Raw genomic sequence first — 16,171 nt, forward strand, 5'->3', positions numbered from 1 at the left:
ACCTAAAGTTACCGTAAAAGTGAGGAACCTTGGGCCTTGAACCGATCTGAAGGCAATAGTGCCAACACCCGTATGTGTACTCTGTGGATAGTCTAAACCAAAAGTAGCAACACACAGTAGATAACTGAGCGAAAGGGACATACAAGCTTGTGTGCCAAGGACGGTTGTTTTTTCTCATAGCGACATTCTTATTTTTGCATACAAAGAAAAATAACCTTTAGCAAAGCTTAAAAGTATATTTCTCTAACATAGACGATTTCTAAAACAACACCAACAAATAATATTTTGTTGAGTCATTTATTTATTAATTTACTTATTTATAATTGCTTTATGGCGGGTTTACCATATTTTCAACAACGTTTGTGTTAAAATTTGAACAATTCCTCCTTGCATTTTGAATTATCTCGGGCATTGTTTGCTTGTGCTGGTGTATGTCGATGTCGTTGGGGGATTATTTTAAATAAATTAAGGCTTATGTTTTATATTGACAATTAACTAAGTAGAATTATGTTCAAACTATAGCTCTGATAGCTAAAACCTCATTGCTTTAGCAAGAACATTTACAGAGAACCGTACTCTTTAACCTCCCTTGACAGACCTTGACGAAAAATCCCCCTCCCCATTTCCCGCAAACGCATATACGGAAAGCTGGTAATGGCGGTTGAGTTTCATTGACATAACACACTCCTCGAGGGCCTCGAGTTTAGATGATGCTAGATGCAGCAACAAAAAACAAAAACCTTTTACGATCTACACACGGATAGAGACGAATGTTCGCTGATTTCGAGTACCGAACACTGACTTCCAATGTGTTATCTCATGCAGTACACGCAACCGCACAAAACTTTGCACTGTTGGTTTTCTTCTACTCTACCCAACCAGCTGTCGAACGCAATCAGCTGTTTCACAATCTGTGTGCCTTCTTGTGTGCTGTGTGCTGTGCTGTGTGTGTGCGCGCTTTAGTGAAGGGATGGGTATACGAGGGGCGAAGGATTTCGATACGATCGTGATCGCGTCAAGTTGGGGTCCTTGAAATGTCCGTACCAAAAACCAGAGCGAATGTAGCTCTGCTAAAGCAATACAGGGGAGGCTAGCCACGGTGCTGCAGGTCCGGTGCTTCACTCTCACACCCTCTTCTGCTGTTCATTAAGCACTCCCGTTGGTGGTGGTATTGTTGCAGCTGATTGATATAGTGTTTCAGGTGTTTCGCAATTGGCCAAGAGCAGTTCTGGCCCACAACACACGTGTCGATTTTTCTCGCACCAAATACCGGCTCTATCTCTACTCGCCCTTGAGTTTTGCGTCAGCCATTTGACGTCGTACCGGACACATCGGCCAGCAGGCAAAAAAAAAAGAAAGTGAAGTCTAACGGTGCACTGGTTGCCTCCCTTAAGCCTTTCGTTTGCCCACCAGAGGTGAACGGATCCCGGGGGAAAACGCGTAACCGAAACCTCATTCAGACGACAATCGCGTATGTAGCGAACAGCACGGAAATAGTTACACTTCCTTCACTTGAACTCTACTCCAGCCACAGTCACCGCAATTGACGTAGGTATTTTCCACTGCGCCCATTCCATTCTCAAAGCACCGGGAGGAAGCGCACCTTTTGCTACATATTACTTCCATATCAATTGGTTTTGTAAGATAGCTACCTCTACTAGATCGAACGACATACCCGACTACCCTGCACACGGTGCAACATCTCTAGACAAAGCGGCAACTACACGAGAATCAGTTGAACATGCAAAATGTATACTCATGTCACGTTACCTCTATGGCTCGCAGTGGTATTAGTAAAGACCTTTGCATTTGATCAGATGTTACGTTACAAGCTTCCACTCTGCTCGTGCAATCCGCTGCACCTCGCCCCCCGTTGTTCCTCGGTTTTTCTCAATCATCCCTAGCGCAGGCAAATTAAATTCTAATGAAATCCATACGTTCCACGTGCCACAGCACCGTTCACGATGGGAGACAGACGATGGTTAACGCATACTTTCAGCTCTCCAGATCACACACAAAGAAACCTTGATTGAAAAGCAAAGTGTGCTCTGCCCTCTCGTACTAGTAACTACTAATATGTCTAGTAAGACTAGAATGTACTCGACGCTTAAGTATATTGCCGTACATTAGTTTCATAAGGAGTTTAGTTGAGCAAGATGTTTAGTGAATACGGTCACGTCACGTTTAGATCAAATCATTTATTTGATAATTGATTTGATAATGCATGATATTTTCAAAAACTATCTCCAGTCCAATATTCAGAGTCCCGAAGAGTACGTTACCATACATCACAGAATAAGTCGCAGTATTGCGCACAAAGGAACAGTATGGGTTTTAGTATCGCTTCTGTCATGTGAAGTGCAAGAGCGCTACTGTCAATAAAACGGTCCACCCCTAGATGTCAAGCTTATGTAAGGAGTAAATATAGACTATACACATACACGCGAATAAATGATACCAGTCGAAGGTTAATCACGAACAAAATGCACACGAAAACGGCTGCTTGTATATCAAACCGGACCGGAAGGTTAAAGGTACGTACAGCAAAGTAGAGCGGAAGCAATCGTAATGCGAGCGGATGTTCTGGACCAACTTTACTATCGAGTTAAACATTAAAGCTATTTCAAGTATTGTATAGCGTGATTAACTGAAGCATGAATTGACACACCAAATCAATACACATATCAAAGCACTAGAAAAAGGTATGTTGAAGTGAGTTAAATAATCAATTGGGACTTAAGGAACGTTTCGATGTAAAATCGATAAAGTGTTACATATGACTAAGAGAGTAAAAATTAACCGAAAGCTATGACCGTATTTGAACGTTTATGCGTCATAACTCCGAAAGACCTGAGTAGCTTTAAACTTTACTTTTTTATACAACTATATTTTTTATCTTCAACATATAATATTATCTATTCAACAAATGGCTTTACATGAAGAGTAAACTCCGGGAAAAATATGATTTTGTAAAAAAAACCCAATCCAATATTAGCTTTTAACGTATGACCGTAAACCTTTATCGAACTAAAGGTTCAAAGGTTCAAAAATCACTTATTGCTTCGACTGGGACTGGGTGTTAAATTAGGTAATTTGTGCTGCGTTATATTTGTCTCTGAACTGTTTCTCCTAGCCTCTTAAGATATGGCCTACAATTGACAAGGCCGCCTGTTGGACATTCACTACGGTTTAAACATACAAATATATAAAACTACTACTGATGGTGGATGATTTTACAGACGAGAAATAAATGATCGCAAATGGGTATCTGCCTTGCCCATTTTCGTGCAGTCTTGGTTGTACGTACGGATAAATGATTAATGTGAAGCGCTGAAGAGGTAATCGTCTAACTTGCCTCAACCGTTTGACAGTATCCATCCAATACCGAGATGACTCGGTTTTATGGCTGTTGCCCGGTTTAATTCAGGCACACCAAAAAATCATTCGTATTACCCGTCCACTCTTTCAGGTCTGCGAGTCTTTACTTGAACATCTCCATTAAACAGCACGTGGAAACGACTGCTATGGAAATTGTAATTGCGAGCAACCCATAATAGGTGATTGTGGTAGTAACGTCGCCATTTGCGCTCCTCTGTTAAATGTTCTCGAGCAGTGACACCCAAGGACAAATTTATTGTGTTCAAGGACAACACAAAGCAACCAAAAAAGTAAATCTTAATTTTAACAATTATTACAACACAAAGCAAGACACTGTAATTAAAACAATATTTATGAATACTATACAAGCATCTAAATAATAACAAAAATGGGCGGTGCCAGTGTCGTTAACAAATACAGTGTATTTGAGAAAAGAACAGTGGAATTGAAGGTTAAGGTGACCGAAACGAATACAAATTTGCTGTATGCAATTGATCTGAATGGTCATCGAAACGCTTCAATGTGATTCCAACAAAGTCCAACAATACAGCAACCAGTTTATGGATGCGTTTGCACGCAGTGGTAAATCTGGTTATATAAACGATCGCGATCCCTCGAATACCACGAGACGGGTTTTATTAAAAGGTATTATTTTACGTACCATACGCTTTATGCATGAAATCTAGCATAACATGTCCAGTGAGAATAGGTTAAGTATAATGTACCTGTAAAGATATTGAGAAAAGAAGAAATATTAACCATATGAAGGATTTAGGCTAGGCAGGTCTACAAAATTTGTGAACATATTTATAGATTAACCCGTTAACCGCTTTGCCCGAGAATGTCACGGGCAACAAAATTGTTACACTGTAGCGTGAAGAGTAGATTGAGATAGTTTTTTTTATCTTACTGGCTCCAAGCAGTACAAAATTTTACTCTATTTACGTTAAACATATTCTTCTTTATCGACAACAACAACCTAAAGAGGTCTAGGCCTACAATTTCTGACATTCTTTGACTTTCTATACTCGTAGCCGGATAGTCACTTGGGGTAACGAATTGGTCCGGAAAGGATTTTGGGCCGGTCCCTGTCGTGTGAAGACCGGTGCTGCTACCAATACACCACCCGGTCGCCACTATGCATTAAACGTATAGGATTATGTAAATATTTTGATTATTTAGTTGTTGTTTTATTATTATTGAATTAAGTTCAAGACAAGTTTAGTAAACGGATGACAATTTTAGAAGCGAGTGCTAAAAATATTAATATATCCCGTATAATTGTAATATTGAATGCATACACGAAAACATTATTCATTTATAGTTATGGTAAAATAATTTAAAAAAAAAGGTAAAAACGGAATTATTTTTCAAATTCGTTTTATAATGTTTCTTCTTCGTTTATATTCATTGGCTTAGCTCTACACCATCAACTACTTGATCGCATGATCGCTACTTGAGAGGAAACGTCATCGCTTCGCAGACAAACGCACAAAAGAACAACTCTCGGACTCTCGGCCGGTCGACAACAGACAGGTTTTTTTTTGGTAGGACTTAACGCATCGATTGCTCGCTCGATCATCGACAAATACATATGAAGGAACTAACTAAAGCAAAACAAAACAAAACATAGAAAACTTCATCCAATATTCATAAGACTTCCTCCTTCTGTGCGAAGCTGTGCTCGCTTCGCTTCGGAGTTCGTAGCAGCAGAATGGCAAAGACTTAAAAAAAGGAAACCACAAACCTTGCCTAGCGGTCTTTCAGCTTCACTCGCTCACTCAAAGCTCCCCACGCCGCAATAGTCGCTAGCGTCATGATCATCTGCATGCGCTACACGATCTGCTCGTTCACCTCTAAAAATATAAACACTCTCTGTTGTATTTGACTAAGGTATGACATAGCCGCCCTTATTCCACATCCCAGAGGACACAACGACACTCCACATCGCGTAGACCTGGATACCTCTCTTTGCTTCGGTTCTCTTGATACGCGTCCGTTTTTTGTGTCTTTCTAAATAAACGGTTAAAAGCGATGACGTCTGACCATCGGGTTCTAACAGACCCAGTACCGTCGACTACATTTGGGCAACAAGGTAACGAACAATGGCACAGATTTATATCCCCCACTATGATCAGGCCCCACTACGAGGGTTGCACAGTTTTGACGTTTGAAGTACAGCTACAGCTGGTCAACAGTGCGTAAAAAAGGGAAAAAATGTTGTTAAAATGAAAACGCGAATACGAACTCTTGAACTTGCAAACTTACAGTATATAATGTAAGTTAGCAAGTTCAAAATCTAGATTTATCGTTGGAAGAATTGATGTCTAAGATGTCTATGGGGTCAATCGTACGTTAAGTTCGAAAGATTTTAACTCAAGACGATTTCTGTCAAACAATCGCACCATATTAAGCAGTGACTTAAAACCAGGTTGTATAATTGAACCTCACAAGTTATTTTTGTTTTAGATATATTATAGGTCAGTCATCTCAATAATTGCGTTGCACGCCAATCAATGAGTTTATGTTCTATTATCTTAACATACCAAACATACATTTTTTTTCTAATTTGTTTAAATTCCTTCAATTTTCGGGTTTATACGCTAATTTTGCACAATTTTCGTCTATCGAGTACGCACATTTATATCCTAACCAGTGAGGGTCGTAAATCGAGAGAAGTTCGTTTAATGTTTGAAATGAATCTGTTGATCAACAACATAAAAAACCCTTTACATACAAAAATCTTCAAAAAGGAAGAACTTTAACTAACATCACAACAGTAGACGGGGGTCAATTGCTGTAAATCCCCAAATACAAGAGCGGATTGATGGTTGCGATTGCTATGTTATGCTAAGTTGTTTATGCCTCCCAAAATCAGGTTCCCTTTGCCAACAATTGGTCCGAATCGCTTTTGATTCCGGATGGGGATCATGTGCACATTCGCGCATGTGCCTATTTATTTCGTTTGCTGTTTTATACATTCGAACGTTTCGCTCGGAAACACACAACACGCGCGCACGAGCTGCCCCGACCATGATGTTTAGACATCGCGAGACTCCCAACAGATCGCGCAATCGATCGTGGGTGTTGCTGTGGAGGGGTCTTAAAAGGGTGGCCCCCGGATGAATAGGAGATAATGCTAAAAGCATGACGCAGAGCCGTGCGGATGTGATATGACTATAGGGTTTGAAAGCAACGTAATGCCTAATACTAACTGCCGTGAATTGTGGAAGGGCGATGTGTAATAGTATCTAAGTGGAGAGCAAAAATGAGGATGAAAAATATAACATTGACTTTACGACAACGTAGTTTAATGAAGAAAATAAGCAGTTAAATTATTCAGATTTTTGTATTCCACTTCTGAATAAATACGGCAGGCTCACACGGATTGCTTTGGTAAAATCGGACCTAACTGCTTTTTTTTTGTCTTGCTCCTTTGTTTTTTTTTCTTCTTGAAGCACATGTGTTTTTACTACCCCTCCTTCATACATCACCGATTCTACCCCCACCTACCCCCATTATGCCCACACCCTTGAAATAATCAACACCACACGCTCACGCACACAACCGCACGTTTCGTGTTTCTACTGCTTTTTGGACCTGTATCCAGCAGGTGGCGAAGAGCGACGTATGTACACATACACAACCGTACGACTCAAGGGGGTGTGTGCCCCCTGCAAGAAGGGATGATGATGAGCGAGTGCTATTGCGTTTGAAAACGGAAAACTACATTGGTGTTGATGTTGCGCATGCCATGGTCACCGTGGATATCGAGCACTCGCAGTGAGACAAACGGAGAGCGAGATGGAGGAGACAGCGTGAGAAAGAGAAACTATTCCGCCGTGCAATGGCGATATGACACTTCGCATTTTATATACAGAAATCAGCTGGTCGATTTTGTGCTGGTGTGTGTGTAATGTGCCGTTTTCCTCTACTGCTACTGCGCCCAAAACACAACACCCCAGCGATACGTCTTTTTTCCATCTGTCACCTACCTCTCTTGCGGGCACTTTTCATCCAAACAAAAAAAAACGATATATTTTGTGTTCAATCCTGACAGAGGGACCATGTACTTTTTTCGACTCTTAATGCTAGTCGCATTAGTCGCTTAGAGCATTGTTTAGAACAATCCAACACGCATATTCTGTGCGTCTCTTTTCGCACTCGCCCTGGTTGCTGCGTAGCTCTTCCACATTTGTATATGCTTTTCTCTCTGATTCCTTTCAAGCAACAGTGCTCTTTTGGAATCCTGCCATAAGCGATAAAGTGTTGGTATTTGTGTATACAATTTGAACCATGATCTACCTTCTCCAATATTTTTACACGAGTGAATAAATGTGAATGAGGAAACAAGCAGTACGCATGTTAGGGTCCCAAGAGGTACCAGAAAACATATTTTTCATATATCAACATCATCAAAGCCATCAAATTCATTTCACGCATGAAATGACAAAGTTTATTTTTATATAGCATATTTATTTTAATTATTGACTTTTCAATAAAAGAAACACGCGTGCGTTACCGACCGTAATAATGGTCGTACAAATTTTAGACGTTAATTCTGCTGTTAAAGAAATGTCAAACTAATTTCGAACACAAACACACACTGATCATTTGCAGTGTAATCTTCGGAAATACTTAAGTTTTTCCAAGAAAACGGTTATTCAGCCAGTTAACGTAGACATGCCATAATGTATTATACGCCATATTCAATAGGTTCACAACTTCTCAAGGTCTCTATCGTACCAGAGAAAAGTTATGTTCGACAATATTGCCTCGTTTCTATTTGCCTCCGACTAATGCTCTTTCAAAACATTACTGTATTGATCTCCAAATCGAAACAATTTTAGCTTGCCTAGTTACTTGAAGTCGAAATTTACTGAAATTAACAAAACTCACTAGCTCAAACTCTCTTTCACTGTTAACTGATGGGTGGTGGTAGAATTTCCATGCTAGCTTTAAAAACATACTCATTTCATTCTTCATTCGCAACCAAATTTGCGTTAATACGCAATTTCATTTATCCTCACAAATTCCCTCAACGCGTTATTGTTTCCTTCGCCTTCGCTTTGTGTATCCCTGTGGCAGGCTCTCCCATCTCATGTTCATCCTCTCTTCTATTTCTATACTGCGCCGTGCGTAGATGATCGCGAGAAGAGTATTAAAAGCATGAGCGAGAGCATGACGCGATATATGAAATTCGACGACGAAAACCCACAACGGAGCAACGAAAAACATACGCAATCCCTTGAATGACGACTGATTTCAGCGCGTTTCACGCACACAAACACTGTTGCAAACCTCCGATCGGAAAGGTGGCGGAACACTACGCAGAACGCATCGCAACACACACAGTGTGTTCCTGTGTTTTTTTGTTTCATTATCTACGCAATTGTGAACCTGAACCTACGCACCAGAAGCACACGGTAAAACAGACGAATGTTGCGCTGTGTCCATTAGTGTAAAGGTTCGTTTCGCACACCACGATATAAGAAAACGGGCCCAACCTGTCCCCGCTGGCTGCTACCCACATCGATCAGCAGACCACAACGGTTATCTTTCGCTTTTTTTTTTATTCATGTATCTATAACCGAAACCAAAGCATTGCCAGAGAAGGTTGTTCTGGGCGGACGCTCTCTTACACATTGCATTCGATTGGTGGTGAAAGGTTCTGCTGACGTTTTGCGTTTTGCGACGTACACAATTCGAAGAAAAAACCCTGGCCTTTGCTAAGATGAAATCGAGTACGGAAGGATACACGTCCTAAACCGGGAGGGCAAAACAGCAACCAAAAAATAACCATCGGTCGATCAACCCATCTACATTACGAAAGGCCAACGACCAACGCTTTGACGAAAGTTACATGAGGATAAGAAGCCGTGAACATGCGACAATGTATGCATGCGTACACGCATACGGATAAGAACGAATACATGAAACAAAAATAAATCCTTCTCGGCTAAAATTGGACAATTGGAGAGATTACAAAACCTTCTGAGAAGATGTGTAAAAGAAACCATACTAAGAGTTGAGGCGTACAAGAAACGTCATCTGCAACGTATTTGAATATGATGTCCATAAATTAGACATAACCAACAACTGAGCGCAACACAACAAAGGATAGGAATCAAGTTATTTAGTAAGAAATCTCTCTTATCATAAAAGACTTATTATGCTATAGTTTCAACTGTTACGCATTAGATACGAAGACCACCAATGTCTCGTAAGGATACTGGCAATTGCCTACCGTTTTTCCCCAACAGCAAACCTTATCTTATCGACCGACTTAAACGTACGTATCGAAGAGAACATATCTCTGACCGCAAATCGAATCTTTCGCGACATTCGCAACATATTCCACGGATACGTAAATCCAATATTGTACACAATCGTACCACTCAAGAGACATTGAATGTTCACACGCCAGTCGATGGTCGATAAATGAGGAACAGCACAGATTGTGAGGCCTCCGCATGGACTTTAATCATTTTGTTTTAATGTCTGTGTAACAGCCTGCCCTGCAGTTTAAGTCATCAACTGATAACAACGCTCCAACTGCCTGCCAGTTGGAGCCGCACACACCAACGCCGATGATGATCACTTCAAAGTCCTCTGTGGACCGGAGATTATGAATTGCGTCTCCAACATGTCTGTCAGCGCTGTCCAGACAAGACTGAGCACGTTTTCTTACCTCATCGATATCTGATGGTTTTTTTTCGTGACCTAATTCATCTTTAAGTGAGTGTTTGAAAGTGTTCAAATCGAGACCTAAGAGGTTCTATCGCTTTTGTTCATGAAATGGGTTTTCCACCTCCAGCCACACAACAGGATTCGTTTCTCAGCTAAAAATTAATTTAATTCGCGAGTGTCGGAACCACCGGCAAATGACCTCAAATTGTATTTTATTTCTGCTTCGCAGAAAACCACCTTGGCACGGTCGTTGATAATGATGCGAAATCGTAAGTTTCGCTCAAAAAGCAGGGGGAACCACGTTCACCTTATTTACCCCGCCAACGGCCAAACAAAGCCTCTTGTTGGTTCCGATGCGATAAAAGTGTTGGTCGCGATGTGGGCCACACGTTAAATAATAATTAAGCTGAGGGGGTAATATGGAACCGTCGGCCACGTCTCGTCGGATTACATTGGTGTAGCAGTTATTTGCTATCAGTGGTAGGTGTGTAGCAAAAAATTAAAATGATTTTATTCGCCCCCGACCGTACCTGGTGTCCCGGTTGTGGGAGACTATGTCAACTTTTTGATAATGGTTTCATTAGAAAAGGAAAAAAAAAACACATAGCCCATTCCCATGGCAGACAAATTAACAGCAACATCGAGCATGATTAGTTTTGACCGTAGACAATCGCCGGTAGCAATCGGACGGTTTCTCAGTTGGCGGGGACATCAGTGTAATGGACAGAAACACATTAACGCAAGGAAATAAATGCTAATGACAGTCAGTCGGTGTGATCCTAAAGATAAAACACAATTATTTGTCAGTCACTCAAATCACTTAAAAACTTTACACATCATTATTGATTTTGAGTTCAAAAATATGAGAACCAATAACTTTGCATTTGAAGATCGCAAAGTTGATAGTAAATTACATTTTCTTTACAAAGTTTCCTAATTTATCCGACTTTATGTTTGGGCAAATATCGAGCGAAGAATTTAAAGTATGCTGTATCATGCTGAAGTGGTTTTCTGTTCAGCTCGAAACTCTTGATGAGTTATTATGTGAATCGACTGTATTCCCAGTAATTTATTCGAGAATTTGAATTATAAAATAACAAGTTAAATTAAATTATACCTGGATTTATCTTAAATAAATTATTGTTGGAACAAACGTTTACAAGTTCTTGACCAAATAATATAAAATATGGCGAATATTAATCGATCTGAGTCATACCAACGAATGTTCTGTCAATAGACATACAAAATAACAACAATTTAGTGAAAAATATCAAACTAAATTATTTGAAGGAATCAAAGACTCCAGAAGAGCCGGAAATATCTCTGGACTCTGTTCGAATAAGTCTAGACTGCGATAGATCTGGAATCATTCGCAATTTCCAAAATATTTTGAAAAGGTAGCTGATTCTGTTCTAAGCTTGTACGAGTGACGCACCGAATGCTTGTCATACGCACAGTTACAAAGCTTTCGGTGTGTCAGTCGAGCAAGTTTAGAATAGAATCACCTCCCTTATTTAGCAAGATCCAGAAAGCTCTAAACATTTCAGATTCAACTCTTTACAGTCGAGTTCCATTTGAACCAAAAATAGCTCAAGCCCTATTAAACAAAACCAAAAACCCCATAATGCTTACAGACAAAAAATTAGGATTACCTTCAATTAGGATTACCTGCCTTAATTGCCAACCGAACGATGGATTGGGACAAGCAACTGCACTCTTTCAAAGCAGACACAAATTCTTCTGCTGCGCGTAAGGCAGCTTAACGAACGGGTTTGTGGAATATATCTACTCAATCATCTACGCACCTTCTCCGCTGTAAGGCGAAAGAAGCTTCTTTCTTTTGCCCAAAATTATTCGCCCACCAAACCACAGCAAAAGCACAAAGCTTGCCCTGGCAGTTGAACACTGGCCAGGTTCAATACAGGATTTTTTTTACCCTGTTGAAGCAACGCCGACCGGCAGCACCGCGAGATATTGCATAAGTGGCCAATCGGATTTCTCTTTTCCATTACTTTTATAAGCTCGAAGCCCATGAGGCCAATATTTTTTTCCATTTCTAGCGTACGGACACCATCATGCGCAATGTATGTGTTTATTACACTGCTTCAAACCCTTCCGCATCTTGGGTGTTGTGAGCATGTTTGAACAATTGTTTCACTATGATGAAAATATGGTTAAACGCACATTCCGTATACGGAACGATACGAACAAACGTAAACTTCCTTCACTTTTTCCATGGGAGGTAGCAGCATGCAGTGCATAACCATCAAACGTGGCACAACAGCGCTAGATTTACCAGATGATGGAATCTGCTGTATGATGAGCTGAATAAGTGATTAAAGGTAGGAAAAGTGTTCTTTAGTCATACCACACATACACTCGTTGCTTATCGCTACCAACGATAGTACGCACCAGCGCTATTTACCTTCAACACAACCCTGCCATACGCTTCACGCAACCCCTTCTACATATTGTGGCGTTCCATCGCCGAGTCAGCGAAATGTGATGTGGATCGTGCTCATTTTAATGTGACATACGCAAGTACGCGAAGCAGGAAGACTTTATCCACTCGGACAAAGAAATTCCGACATTAGTAACAGTCCAACACGCTGTCAGTAAATGTGTGCTTGGCTGCGTCCCGTCCGAAAGGGGGATTCAATATTTTGCGCATGTCCTCCCGTCACAGCTCCGCTCCTCCTCTTTTCGACCTGGTTCGGTGGGGATCGTCTAGCAACACTGATACTGATGAAAATTCTCGTTTTTATTCTGTATCCTATTGCATCCTTCTACAGGAACAAAGAAAGTTCTATCATTATTCCCCCTAGCAGCGCTTCGCCAGACAGACAGCGTGCCCTATTTCACTAAGAGGTGATTGATTTTAGGAGATCGGACTGATGCACTCAAGCTTTAAATTAAATAAAACAACTAATTTCGTTAGTAAAGCATGTTCACAGCAGATTGCTCGTTACAAAGACTTTTTTATTTTCAAATAGAATGAAAAGCACTGAACAGGAACATACAAATAATACTTTATTTTTTTTCAATCGAAAAACATGTAACCTTTCATTTTTAAAATAATTTTTATTTACAATAAAACAATAAGCGGCTATTTTATTCACAAAGAAGAAAATACACTTCAGGGCCTTTGTTGTCTGCATTGCTGATGGAAAGTAAATAGGGACACATTTCCTCCATCGGAACCAAGCCGGTATAAACCACTCAGTGGACGGTGTGTGAGCGACAACAAAGAAGCTACAAACTTTCCCAATTCAATTTTGTGCAGATAGATGCACCACAACCCTATCCTCACGCTGCCACAACACACGGGAGCGATTCGCATTATCCTTGGCCTCAATTCTTCCATCTTTTCTTGCAGTGGTCTTTCAGGTGGTTGGGAAGCGAAAAACAAGAATTATAAATTGCTTCCGTCTGGTGGAAGTCGGAAAAACCGGATGCACTCCAAAACCAAGACGTTATTGTTACGGGGAAAGATGAATCTCCCTGTATGCATGATATTTGTTCCAGCAGTTACCGAACGAGATTACATTAGACGTAAACGTGGGCAAAAGAAAGGCAAGAGTTCTGTCCATTAAATAATGTAACTTACTATAACGTTCTGTCTAAAATAAAGATTTCTGAATGGTGAATCCCAAATGGTGAATGTATGGCGTGTCTCCGAAGCCGACCAAAAAGCAGAATGTGAAATGAGATTTGGAAAGAAAAACGCAAAGCAACAAACGGGAAAAATCGGGAGAACGAAAAAACACGGGAATGAACAAAATCAAACCCCATTCACTGCACGCAGGACACTGGACAAACTCAGTTTGGAAAGATAAAGAGGACCCGTGCATCGAACGAAAACATCAAACCCCCTCCTATTGCTCGTCTGGCTCATGCACGACTATCCACACGCGCAGAGACCTGAAACCGGAGGGCAGCAAACACAGATAACGCGTACAGTAAACGCAACGGCGAGTCTTGCACCCGCGTGTGGTTGAAGAGTTTCAAATGTAGTCTCCCCGGTCTGTCATCCCTCGTGGCCCACCGTTGTGCCGGTTCTGCGTGCACCACTGGCATTGTTGGGGAACTGTTCGGGAGTTGCATTATTTGTTTCCTCTCATGTCTCGTTTCTTGCTATTGTGCACACAGAAACAGATGATGATGGTTGGTTTACCATAAAGGTTGGGATCAGTTGCAAAAAAAAGGGTGGATTGGTGCGGAGGAACTGCGAAGTTGCAAATGTTGCAGTGATTGAAGAAGAAAACGAAACATCTGTTTTCGTCAAAATGGCCAACGCAACGGTCGGACATATGCGTGTCTATATATCAAACGAAGTGTGATATTTGTTTAGCTTTTTAGTGTGATTAGAATAGTGTGTAGTTCGTCTCAGTTGCAACTCCTCAGACGGACGCTAAATGCATTAAGTTACCTCCTTTCCACACACACACACACACACACATGTTACAGCGGACTATATTGACATAACCGAGACACAAAGCAGGAAACTTGAACCATCCAGTGCTCTCTTTAGGTTAACTAACCATTCCCAACCGTCGGAATAATAGCATGAAAGGTGCGGCTGCTCTTTGTTGTCTGTAGAAGTGGGTCTGTCCCCAGGGTTGCATACAGTCTCTTTCCGCACTTCGTCGAGTGCCCCCCCATCATTATACCGGTGTCAACCACAATTCTCAACATAGTCACATATTACAGGATCAGCCCATTATGTTACAGCACTGTAATATTGTAAACTCTTCACAGCTACCGGATTCGTTCTGATACTTTATCAAGGCCAATTTTTAGGTTCATCATTTTATGTAGCATTATTGTACGCGTTTATAGCACAATATGCTGAATTTATGCATCATAATTCTATTAATTTAAATTGGGTGTAGAACATATACATTTACACCAGCAGTTCGTTGACCCCGTCAGTCATGTTCGGCTTTTTGTCGTCCATTCGTCAAATACTCTACACACACGCAGCGAATCATTGAAGCGTCAAAATCAATGAAAGGATGAGTCCGAATGCAGACTACACCAAGAGAATTGGGGTCGTAAATGGGGAGAATTGCTTTACAGAACGGAACAGACCAACCAAAACCATAGCAGCAAATGTTGCACACGCTTCAGAAAATTCCTTTTAATAACATTGACTTGTTTAAGAGTGTATTAACAAAGAAAGAGTTATTAGATTTTCCATGAGAATTGAGAAAAAATTGGCAAAGAAATAAATGCCAGTAAACAAGCTTACATTACACGACGTATTGGCCCGGCTCGACTTTCTAAAAGTGCCCTTCATCATGACGCAATAATGTTTTGCAAAATCTCCCCAAGTACGTCATCCACACTCCATTTTGTGTTCGTTCCGCTCCGTGATGGCAACTGTAGGTCCAGGGAGCAAAACGCAACCAGGTGCCTCGTACATATTACTCAAAATTTGGTATTAGCAGGCATATTCTGACATTTTCGTTTGCAGTCAATTTTCCATTCGCAAATTTACGAACGAAAATAAAAAAAAATATGTAATCACTGTTTTGCTTCTGCGCTGCCAAACACGAAGCGAACCAACCGAGCTCCCGAGCACCAATTTGACAGCGCACTTTGCGTGTTTTTTTTCCTTTCCCGACGGCTGACAGCTGATTTTGTTGACAGTCCGCTTTTCATTGCGTTCGTACCTTCGAACCCCACCACTTTCGCATCGACGTTTGGGCCAAATGCACGGTTGCTACATACAGCAACGCAAAACATTTCACCAACACACACACACGACGCAATCAATTCTGTTGGCAGTGTGTGCGTTTAATCCACACGAAACCTCCTCTATCGTGGTGTGCGTGATATTTTTAATTGATCATACCAAAGTTCATAAATAAAGGAAAGAAGGTTTACATTGTCATTAGAATCTCAACAGAAAGATGAAATAGAAAAGATTTCTTACAATAAACGGAGAACTTGAAAGCATCAACTGCACGCATTGCACACCAAAACTGACCAATTTAATCGACCGTTTATGTCCATATTCCCCCAAAAACCTCTTACCTTGTTGAAGTAGATTCGAAGAAACTCGATAGCACGAAGATAATGTTATATAAACCCGTTTTTC

The 16,171-nt window shown here is 40.8% G+C and overlaps 1 protein-coding gene across 1 annotated transcript in view; it reads right to left on the reverse strand.

Annotated features, from left to right (window-relative positions):
* LOC128305854 (uncharacterized) overlaps positions 1-16,171 on the reverse strand; it is a 33,057-nt gene extending 16,886 nt beyond the window's left edge. The window contains exon 1 of the mRNA XM_053043472.1: positions 16,108-16,171. The gene's annotated coding sequence lies outside the window, so the exon portion shown is untranslated. The remainder of the gene's footprint in view (positions 1-16,107) is intronic.

The sequence above is a fragment of the Anopheles moucheti genome, chromosome 3, assembly GCF_943734755.1.
Source record: "Anopheles moucheti chromosome 3, idAnoMoucSN_F20_07, whole genome shotgun sequence".
NCBI lineage: Eukaryota > Metazoa > Arthropoda > Insecta > Diptera > Culicidae > Anopheles > Anopheles moucheti.